The sequence below is a fragment of the Oryctolagus cuniculus genome, chromosome X, assembly GCF_964237555.1.
Source record: "Oryctolagus cuniculus chromosome X, mOryCun1.1, whole genome shotgun sequence".
Classification (NCBI taxonomy): Eukaryota; Metazoa; Chordata; class Mammalia; order Lagomorpha; family Leporidae; genus Oryctolagus; species Oryctolagus cuniculus.
Window position 1 is genome coordinate 93769779 of NC_091453.1, and position 11594 is coordinate 93781372.

Here is an 11594-nt window from a genome sequence, read left to right on the forward strand (position 1 = left end):
TAGCTCCAAAACAACTAAATACTTTGAAATAAATTTAACAAAAGATATAAAAGATGTCCATGATGAAAATCACAAAACACTAAAAAAAAGAGATGGAAGAAGATATTGAAAAATGAAAAAATCTTCCATGTTCATGGATTGGAAGAATCAACATCATCAAAATGTCCTTACTACGAAAAGAAATTCACAGATTCAATGTGATCCCAATCAAAATACAAACAGCATTCTTTGCAGATCTAGAAAAAAATGATGCTGAAATCCATATGGAAACACAAGGAATCTCAAATAGCTAAAGTAATTTTATACAACAAAAACAAAGCCAGAGACATCAAATACTTGCTTTCAAGACATACTACAGGGGGCGGGTGCTGTGGCGTAGCGGGCAAAGCCTCCACCTGTAGTCCTGGCACCCATATGGGCACCGTATCTAGTCCCCGCTGCTCCACTTCTGATCCAGCTCTTTGCTATGGCCTGGGAAAACAGTAGAAGATGGCCCAAGTCCTTGGGCCCCTGCACCCGTGTGGGAGACCTGGAGGAAGCTCCTGGCACCTGGCTTTGGATTGGGGCAGCTCCAGCCATTGCAGCCAACTGGGGAGTGACCCAGCAGATGGAAGACCTCTCTCTCTCTCTCTCTCTCTCTCTCTGCCTCTCCTTCTCTCTCTATGTAACTCTGCCTTTCAAATAAAATAAATAAATCTTAAAAAAGACATACTACAGGGCAGTTATAATCCAAACAGCCTGGTATTGGCACAAAAACAGACATGCAGACCAATGGAATAGAGTAGAATCTCCAGAAATCAATCCACACATCTTCTGCCAACTTATCTTTGCCAAAGAAACTAAAATCAATCCCTGGAGCAAGAACAGTCTCTTTACCAAATGGTGCTGGAAAAACTGGATCTCCAAGTAGACCCATACCTTGCACCTTACACAAAAAATCCACTGCGGCATAGCGGGTTAAGCCATCGCACTGTGGCATAGTGGGTTAAGCCACCACCTGCAGTGCCAGCATTCCATATGGGCACCAGTTCAAGACTCGGCTGCTCTACTTCCCATCCAGCTCTCTGCTGTGGCCTGGGAAAGCAGTAGATGATGGTCCAAGTCCTTGGGCCCCTGCACCCATGAGGGAGATCCGGAAGAAGATCCTGGTTTCTGACTTTAGATCGGCGCAGCAGCCATTGTGTCCAGTTGGAGAGTGAACCAGGGGATGGAAGACCTCTCTCTCTTTGCCTCTCCTTCTCTTTCTGTGAAACTCTGACTTTCAAATAAATAGTTAAAATTTTAAAAAATCCGTTCAAAATGGATCAAATAACTAAATCTATGACACGATGCCATCAAATTACTAGAAAATATTGGGGCAACTCTGCAAGGCATTGGCATAGGCAAAGACTTCTTGGAAAAGACCTCAGAAGCACAAGCAATCAAAAGCAGCATTGACAAATGGGTTTAGACCACGTGAGAAGTTTATGCACTCCAAAAGAAACATTCTGTAAAGTGAAGATGCAACCGACAGAATGGGAGAAAATATTTGCAAACTATGCATCTGATAAAGGGTTAACATCCAGAATCTATAAAGAGCTCAAGAACTTCAATAGCAACAAAACAAACAATCCAGTTAAGAAATGATCAAAGGCCTTAAACAGGCATTTTTCAAGAGAGGAAATTCAAATGGCCAACAAACACTTGAAAAAATGCTCAGGATCACTAGCCAACAGGGAAATGTGAATCAAAACCACGGGGAGGTTTCACCTCACCCCTGTTAGAATGGCTTGCATACAGAAATCAACAAATGACAAATGCTGGTGAGGATGTGGGGAAAAGGTACTCTGCTCCATTGTTGGCGGGAATGTAAACTGGTACAGCCACTCTGGAAGACAATGTGGAGATACCTCAGAAATCTGAGGTAGTAGATCATCTACTATATGATCCAGCCATCCCACTCCTGGGAATTTACCCAAACCATAAGAAATCATCATCTGAAAGAGTTATGTGTATCCCCATGTTCACTGCAGCACAATTCATAATAGCTAAGATATGGAATCAACCCAGATGTCCATCAACTGTTGATTGGATAAACAAATTATGGTATATATACACTATAGAGTATTAGCTATAAAAAAATGAAATTCTGTCTTTTGCAATAAGATGGGTATGACTGGAACCATTATACTTAGTGAAATAAACCAGTCCCAAAAAGACATATATCATATGGTTTAGCTGATCTGAGATAACTAATAGATTACCTGAAATGTGATGTATTAGAGTGAAATACACATTCTGAGATTCAATGATTTTTTAATAGCCCTTGTCTCTTCCATTGAAGAGCAGTGGTTTTTTTTTTTTTTTTCAATAACATTTGTTGAACTCTTATTTTGTGTGAGGTTAACTATGTGACCATTAAGTAAACAGAAAAAAAAAAAGAATTTTACCACTTCCATGGTACTAATAGAAACTTAGAACAGTTAGGTCAATTTATGTCCAAATTCTTATTATGATTTCTTTTAAAGAGTTATTTATTTATTTGAAAATCAGAGTTACACAGAGATAGAAGGAGAGGCAGAAAGAGAGAGAGAGGTCTTCCATCTGCTGGTTCACTCTCCAGATGGCCACAATGGCCAGAACTGTGCCGATTTGAAGCCAGGAGCCAAGAGCTTCCTCTGGGTCTCCCACATGGGTGCAGGGGCCCAAGGACTTGGGCCATCTTCCATTTTTTTTCCCAGGCCACAGCAGAGAGTTGGATCAGAAGAGGAGCGGCCGGGACTAGAACTGGTGCCCCTATGGGATGCAGGCACCTCAGGTCAGGGCTTTAACCTGCTATACCACAGTGCCAGCCTCATTATGATATTTTTAACATACATTTTGATTCCTCCATAGTATCATAGTTATCAGTGCAAGAGTCAATATTAATTTGTCTTTATTCATGTAATTATTCTTCTCAAGGTTAGGCATTTCTCCTGTATTTTCATTTTCTATTTGCAGTCATTTTTCTTCTTCCAAAAAGCTGTCTTTGATTCTTTCAGTGGGGAATTACTGGTCTAAAAAATATTCTCTATTTCATTTCTCTTCGAAAACAAACCTTATTTCACCTTTATTTTATTACTTATAATTTTAAATTATTTCACTCAATTGTATCTTCTTTTAAAAAATAAAATGAGATAAAACCACATGAAACAAATGTAAAGCACAGAGTAAACATCATTGTAACCACCGCTCAGATGTTATCAGATTACCCAAGGGCTTCCTCTATGTGCTCCATTTTTTTAAAGATTTTATTTATTTGTTTATTCAAAATAGTTACAGAGGGAGAGGAGGAGAAAGCGAGAGAGAAAGATCTTCCATTCCCTGGTTTGCTCCTCAAATGACTACAGCTTCCAGGACTGGGCCAGGCGGAAGCCAGGCGCCTAGAACTCCATCAGGGTGTCCCATATGGGTGACAGGAGCCCAACCTCTTGAGCCATCTTCCACTGCCTTCCCAGGCCATTAGCAGGGAGCTAGATCAGAAGTGGAGCAGCCAGGACTCAAACTGTGCTCATATAGGATGCCAGTGTCACTGGCAGTGGCTTAGCTCTCTGTGCCACAAAACCAACCACTATGTGTCATTTTTTAATCTCAGTTCATATCTTCTCTAAAAAATGACTATTTTGACTTTTAAAGCAATTGCTCACCTGCTTTTCTTGATGGTTTTATCACTCAACTATGCATCCCTAGATACTGTCTTAGTCTTACAAATTTTTTTAAAATTTGTGATTAAAAAATGTACACGTAAGAGAAGTTTATGTCTCTTAACAACCAATATATTTCATGATCCATCCCTTTCTCTCCTTACAATTTACTTGTTGAAGAACCTGAGATATTAGAATTGTAGACTTTCCTTCAGCCTGGATTTTGATGATTATACATTTATAATGTAATTCAAAACATTCTTCTGAACTCTGTACTTCCCCAAAATTGGTAGCTTGTTCTGGAGTTAGTCAGACTCAGATTCAAAGCTGGTACTGTGTTCTTTTATCAGGAGTCAAATAATGCCTTATTTTCTTTTTTTTTTTTTTTATGTTAACGAACAGGGATATTCAAAGGGTAGATCCCTTAACTCAAAAGTGGATATATAATCAAACTATTTTATATTAATTTATTCATTGACGAAATTTTATAAGGAGACATTACCTTCATCTAATTTTGGTTATCAATTGCTAAAGTTTACATAGAATAAGCAGTAGTAACATATGATTCATACTATTTAATTACTGAATTATCAAGATATTGAATCATTCCTCTGGCATCCTCAGAAGACAAACCAGTAGTATTTTCCTCTTTAAAATAACTAAAAATTCAAGAAATTAAACACACTTGATGTATTTGAATCTTTTGTAATTTATATCCTTATTGAAGTGAGAATTGTCTTACCTTTGGCCAATGGTCTTTTGAGTCTTTTTCGCATGTTCCTCACAATCACTGATAGCTTCCTTTCTCTCTGGTATCTCAAGATATTCCAAGATCCTTCATGTAAGGGTCAATATGGGTATATATATAAAATGCCTGTAAAAGCGTATGTGTGGAGACAAAATTAGATTAGTAATTACCTATGATTGGAAGGATAGAAGACTGAGGGCCAGCGACTACATTTGTAGAGTTTTCTCCAGAGTGATGAAAACTTTCTATGTCTCTGTCTCTTGCTCTCTCTGTAATTCTGACTTTCAAATAAATAAATAAAAAACCTTAAAAAAAAGTTTAGTAATGTATTGGGTGGTAGTTGTACAATTCAAGATGTGCTAAAAATTATTCAATTATACATTTTAAATGGATGAATTATGTGGTATATGAATCATATCTCAATAAAGCTGTTAAAATATAGTATAAGCTTTACATTTTTATTTAAAATTTGATTAGAGAAATGGAGAGACTGAGAGAGACAGAGCTCCCATCCTCTAATTCACTCCTCAAATGTTTGCAAGAGTTGGGATTGGGCTGGGGCTGAAATCAGCATCCAGAAACTCAATTCAGGTGTCCCATGTGGGTGGCAGGAATCCAAGCACTCGAACTTCCTCCCAAAGTATGCATAAGCAGGGAGTTGGAATTGACTATGGGGCCAGGACTGGAACCCAGGCATTCTGATACAGGATGCAGTCATCTTAACTAGTGCCTTAACCACTAGCCCAAACACCTGCCCCTAGTATAAGTTTTGATTATGATATTAATACAGGCTACTCTGTAAGACTGGCTTTTTATAAGACCTCACTATGGAATTTCAATCAAAATGCTAGTTTGGTGTTTATATTCTCATGAAATAAAGTATTTTGTTTGTATGTACTATATGTGTGATTTCCCTCATGCTTGAAAAAAGAATTAAATCTACTTGTGTGAAAACTATTCTTGAGGCAGACTATAGTGTAATAATTTGAATATATTAAATATATTCAGTCAAGGGATTCTGGGCTCAATTCTAACTAGCACTCATTAACATCATAGTATATAATTACCTCAGTAAGTAGAAGCTGAATTATAAAAGCTATTTGGTGGTAAGCAATTCCTAATCTGCATTGAAAAGTGTAATGTATCTAGAGCCACACTCCTCCCCTCAAAACAAAGGCATTTTTTTCATGTTGAAATCACTGAGAAAATAATTATTAATTTACTAATAATTTTTGTTGCTTGAATGGAATTTTACTCCCAAACTCATGGAGATGATTAAACCTGAAAGTCTTATGTTAATGGTACTAAGAGGGTACAATTTAATCCAATTATGATGTCTAGAAATGGAGTTTTCAGGAAATAAATTGGATCAGATTTTGGGGGTGAAATCCCTATGATCAGATCATGGTGGCATTACATAGAGAGATAGAGACACATATGTATTCCCTGCTCTGTCTGCTTCCTGGTTCACCACGTGACCTTTCTTCTTCATTTGTTCCCTATTTCCATCCTCTGGCTGTATGAGGCATCCAAATCAATGGGGCCCACTTGATATTGGGCAATGAACCGCCAAAATAGTGAACCAAGAAAACCTCCTTCCTTCATAAGTTGTTTCTGTCAAGTATTTTCTCATAAAATTACTAATAAAAATTAGTTTAATTACTGGATGTAAAATATTTACTTTTGATATATAGCTATTCAATTTTACACCTTTATGTGTGTTCACATAAGATGATACATGTTTAAAAGCTCAAAATGAAGAGATCCGATTGCTTGGATCAAAACATACCTTGGAAATTAACAATTCTAAAAAAAAGTTATGTTTATTTAAAGAATTTGCAGCCTTTCAGCTATGCCAAATTTTTTTTTTTCCCAAAGTTATCCCAGCTACACTGGAGAGACTTTGGAAAGTATTTGCTTGGAGCAATCAGCTCTTAATCAATGTTTCAGGTCAATCAATGTTTTTGTCACTTTTCAAATAACAGAACACAACTTGCTTTGGCACTGAAAGTAACTTCCTTTTGGTTGCTGCCTTTCTTTAATTAAGCACTTGTCACTTAAAATCTGCTATAGAAAAGTCTCTATTTATGCATCCTGTATATGATTAGCTTAGGCTGCTCAGATTTCCAGTCCTAATGTCCCTGTTTTCTATCACTGTGTGTATTTTCACAATCATTATAAAGCCAGTGGAAGAAAAAGAAAGTGATGTGAGTGGTAAAACCTAGGAAATACTTTTCTTTGTTTCTTCTCATTCTTTGATGATTCAAATACCTCATTATCTACTTGAAAGTATTCTATGTTTATTACAACATTTGAACTAGCATATTTTATAAGTTGCCTATCAATAAGACCATAAGAGAAAGGAAAGGAAGAATTTTTTTAAAATACTTTCTTTATGCTATAAATTTAATGCTCTTGAGAAACAAGGCACCTAGTCTCCTCCACCCCACACTTGGTGTACAATTTACGCAGAATCTTCTTCAGGCCATCATGTAATGATACAGACACGTGAGATATTCTATTCTTTTTAAAATGGGAAACTATGTCTACAAGCAGTCACAAATAAATTGCTGACGAGTAAATTGATGATTTTCAACACTGTATCAAAAATAGGTATAACTGGGCCGGCGCCATGGCTCACTAAGCTAATCCTCCGCTTTGCAGCGCCGGCACATCAGGTTCTAGTCCCGGTCGGGGTGCCGGATTTTGTCCCGGTTGCTCCTCTTCCAGGCCAGCTCTCTGCTGTGGCCAGGGAGTGCAGTGGAGGATGGCCCAAGTACTTGGGCCCTGCACCCCATGGGAGACCAGGATAAGTACCTGGCTCCTGCCATCGGGTCAGCGCTGTGTGCTGGCCTCAGCGAGCCGGCCGCAGCGGCCATTGGAGGGTGAACCAATGGCAAAGGAAGACCTTTCTCTCTGTCTCTCTCTCTCTCACTGTCCACTCTGCCTGTCAAAAAAAATAGGTATAACTGATGTTTCTCCTCATTTTCAAAATTTTAATTGTTTTGTCATTTTGTTGACTCAGATACATGTACACACACACATACACACACACGGGGGTCTTCAAAAGGTTTTCAAGGTTCATGGAAAATGCATGCTTTGGAAAAACTGTGAATTTCAAAAAATTTGGAACAAATTAAACCTCTATGATTTCACTTTCCATGAACTTTTTGAAGTTCCCTCACATGTGAGTGTGTAAGAATGAGTGTGCTCATAAATAGATTTTTATGTTTTCATATATGTGCATGTAAACATTTTGTATTCTTGGATGGTTTTTGATAGTTCAACAAATGTGTGGCATCACCTCAAGTAACTGGGTTCCTGCTACAAAAAATGAGAGACTCAGACTGAGTTCCTGGATCCTGGTTTCAGTTTAACCCAGCTCCAGTTTTATGGACATTTGAGGAGTGAATCAGTAAATGGGATCTCTTTCATTCTCCCTTCTCTGTCTCTGCCTCTGTCTTTGTCTCTCTGCCTTTCAAATAAGTAAAATAAACAAAAATTTAAAAATGTATATACTGTATCATCCTGAGTACTCACTGTATTCTTAAATAGAATACTTTTTCAAATTAAACTTAATCTTATGTATATAATCTTGTTTATAAAATCACACAGTACAGGTTAAAAGCAAACATTATTGAAGAAGATTATAAAACAAGACTCAATAAGAAGGTCTGCATTTCCCAATCCTTTCATTTTTGATGATTGTTTTTATTTTAACATTCCTAAATTTTACAGATGGAGAAATCAAAGGCTCAAAAATATTATTCCAGATCATTCAGTAAATTGATGATGCACTCACATTTAAAAATAGATCTTTTTGTTTTCAGGGTACCCTAAAAACAGCTGAGTGAAGATGACCATTTTTGGTAATTAAGAAATTTGTACCCAGGGACAATAGTTTGTTGCCATAACAAATCACTTGAGCTTGGGTACTTTATAAAGAAAAGAGGTTTAGTTTTTTAAAGATATATTTTTATTTATTTGAAAGGCAAAGTGACAGAGAGAGAGAGAGAGAGAGAGAGCAAGAGAGCGAGAGCAAGAGCAAGAGCAAAAGAGAGAAATCTTCCATTTGCTGGTTAACTGCCCAAATAACTGCAATGGCCAAGGGTGGGCCAGGTCGAAGCCTGGAGCCAGCAGCTCCATCTGGGTCTCCCACAGGGGTGGCAGGGGCCCAAGGACTTAGGCAGTCATTTGCTGCTTTCCCAGCACATTAGCAGAGAGCTGGATCGGAAGCATACCAGCCGGAACTCAAACCTGCACTCCAATATGGGATGTTGGCACTGCAAGCATCAGCTTAACCCATTGCGCCACAATGTTGGCCCAGAAAAGAGGTTTATTTAGCTCAGTTTGGGAGCTGGAAAGTCCAAGAATGGTAGTCCCATCTATCCAGGCTCCAGGGAGGTTCCCCTGGGCTATGTGACAACATGGAGAAGTAGAAAGAGAAATGGTCACAGGTGCAAGGGACCAAATGCAGGAAGTGGCCTTGCTTTATACTCTCAGGAGAACTAATACAGGGCTTCTGAAAACTCCCTTAATTTCTTCTGGTGGTGGTGCCACCGGGGACCTAATTTCCTCTCACTGGACCGCTCCTCTTGAAGGTTCTGCCATCACTCAACCTCAGCACGCTGAGGACCAAGGCTCTGGCACATGAACTTTTGAACGTGTACACTGAACCCCTACTACATTCTGTTAGGCTACCTCTGAATTTCAGGCTCATTTTCAGCGAACAGCTTGCAGCTACCTCACTTCCAGTTCAACTGAGCATCTGTGTGTGTGCTTGTTGGTTTTTTTCTTCTTCTATTGTTTTCTTAGTTTTTGTTTTGTTGTTTTCCGTGGCTCATTCTCTGAAGTCAATGAAAGGAAAGAAAACTACACCATTTGGTTCAACTTTTGTTATACAAAGTAGGTTTCTTTGTAGTTACTACTCACTCAACAATGCTTGGGATAAATATACATCACAAGGCAGAGGTTTAGGACAGATTTTATTAGAGACATTTACTAACCAATATTCAAGAAGAAGGAAAATATATATTATCCAATGCCCTTTCATTGTGAAATAATTATGTTGACTGTATCACTCGTAAATTTAACAGATGGAGAAATCTGAGATTCAGAAATTTTGATTGATTGATGCCAGATCACTCAGTAAGTTAATGGCAGATCCAAGTCTAAAAATGGGTCCCCTGATGACAGATTAATATTTATTGCCTTATACCAGTGTTTCTGGGAGAAAAATCCTTTGTGTTAGCTTCACATATCCAATTGCTTGTAAAACTGCAGGTGACTGAGGCCGTTCCAGCTCTTTCTTTCTCTGCTGTTCTCTCTCACATGTTCAAGCCCGTGAACCTCATGAGCTCTTGAGGTTTTCAGCTTCCTAGGGGAAAAAAGGTAGAAAAATTCTGATTGGCCCAACTTAAGTCAGGTATCTACCTTTGTATCTATCAATTAACTGGCAGATGGAAAAAAGAAATTTCCATATACAAAGAAAAGCTCTGCCAAGGCCTTGAGGTAGAGAACTGTGAGGCACTTATGAGCTAGGAGTAGTTTGATGTGAAAAGAATAAAAGATTCATGTAGCTGAAAAATAATGCAAAAGTGATTTGGAATAGATCCTGGTGGGTTTTGTATGCCAGACTGACTAGTTTGAACTTTACTTAGCAGATAAAGGGAAATCATTGAAGATTTCTGAGCAGAAAATGACATGTCAGAGTTAGATTAAGATTAATCTTCTACCAGTAAGTAAGTGAATTCGAGTGGGGGTGGACCAGGACAGCAGTTCTCAATCTTGTATGTACCTAAGAAATATTGAAGATGCTAGCTTAAAAATGAATACTTCAGTTGCACAGCCTGAGAAATTGTAGTTCTGGGGTACAATCCAGAAAATGGTATTTTTGATCAGCATCTCAAACATTCTTATGTACATGGAGTTCTGAGAGCTTCTGCTCTGATTCGTCTTTACTGCAATCTTCTTAACCAATCAGTGCAGCAGTAATTAATGTGGAGAGGAGGGAACTGTGGTGTTCAGAAGTATGCAGGTTGTACCGAAAGCAGGTAACTACAACACAGGGCAAGTCAATCATTGCCGTGTGGGAGTGCAGACCCAATTCTGTTAGATTATCTGATCTTTCAGGAGAAATCAAGTACCTGAATTCTTATGGAAACTCTCTTAATTTTTAAATATCTACTGTTATTTGTGTATGTGTGTGCAAACAATCCAAAAAAAAGTTTTAATTGGATTTATCTGAAGGGCAACTCATGGAAGGACCGCTGACCTTTATTGATTAGTCCCACTCAGCCCAGGTTGTTCTATTTTTGTAATCTTTTTAAATTATCATTGTGTGTGATGTCTCATGTTTGCACTCATGACTTTGGTGTTATAAATGTTAGTTTGTCCTGTTTAGATATGGACTGTGTCTCCTTTAGTCAGCCAGCAGTCCCTCCAAAACAGGGACTATGTCATTCATTTTAACTCTGCTCTACTTAAATGAGCACATCACAGAGGAGGTGGGAAGTTGACTCATGCTCAGGCAACAGGTACGTTTGTGGTCACTGTGTTTTACTGACAGTGACTCATACAGCCTAATATTAAAATGCATTGGGTAATTTCCTGGAAAGAGCGAAATAGCCAATGTACTTTCTACTGAAGGTTCCTTTGTACGCGCATTTATGCATGTAGATCCTGCGTTATTTGGTCTTCTTTTTGGCAGCACGGTATCTGCTATGTGTTGTGCAAATGTTTCTCCACGCTTACTTTTCAAGTGGTTTCTCAGAGCAGATGTTCCCCCAAGTGTACTTCTTCCTCTTTTACTAGTATTTTTCCTATACAAACAACAGATTGTTTTTCGGCTGTCCTTTAGATGTAAAGAGAAAAAAAAAATTCACCACTACAGATGTTTGCTTCTCTCTCCTACGCCATGATTCTTAGCAAAGATTCTTAAAGAAAGATGCATCCTTTCTCCTCTCTTTCTTCCCTGCCTGCCTCCTTAATGTCAAACAAAAAGCTTGGCTTTTAAGTCTTTTTCGTAGAGTGATCTTCTAGGGATATTTTTGAACAAAGTTGCTTTTCTTGAGTATTAGTATTGGAGGAAAAGGCAGTCGCTCAGAGACTCATGAACAAAAGCCACTTGCTGAAATAGCAACCAGATATAATAAAATAATTTTATACTATTAAGAATAATTAAA